The sequence below is a fragment of the Austrofundulus limnaeus genome, unplaced genomic scaffold, assembly GCF_001266775.1.
Source record: "Austrofundulus limnaeus strain Quisiro unplaced genomic scaffold, Austrofundulus_limnaeus-1.0 Scaffold272, whole genome shotgun sequence".
NCBI lineage: Eukaryota > Metazoa > Chordata > Actinopteri > Cyprinodontiformes > Rivulidae > Austrofundulus > Austrofundulus limnaeus.
Window position 1 is genome coordinate 388,478 of NW_013952674.1, and position 622 is coordinate 389,099.

Below are 622 nucleotides of genomic sequence, written 5' to 3' on the forward strand. Positions count from 1 at the left end.
AATACCGGTACTGCAGATTTTATAGAGGAGCTATGATAAGATTCTGAGACTGTTTTTCACTCCTGATTTTCTTTGGCCAAGATGCAATAGGACAGAAAAAAAAGACCACTTATTGAGTTTATTTGCAATAAATCAAAGAATAGTGGTTCAGAATCAACAAGTGAGCTCCATTAGAGTCTGTTTCAAATTAAATCAGTTTGATGGATGCAACAGAGGAGATCAGTAACTCCCCACGAGTCGTCATCTTTCAGAATAGAGCTTAACAAAGAGTTTTTTTGCACGTCAGACTCAGTTTTTACTGTTTCTCTCTTTTCCCCCTCTCTCTCTCTCACACATAAGTTTGTTTTTTTTATCCCCGTAGGACCTTGCATTGACTTCCATTCATTTACCTGTCATTTCTATATATATCCCAACTAACCACTGCAGCACATACCTGACCATAAAACTCAATTCACACCTTGGTCCTAAACCTAACCCCCGATCCAAAATCAGCATCTGTACCCATGAGAACCAAAACCACGAGGAGCACTGGGTCCCCACGAGGCTGTGGTTTTCTGAAAAATGGTCTCTACAATGCAGCAAAAACATGTCCACACACACACACACACACACACACACACAC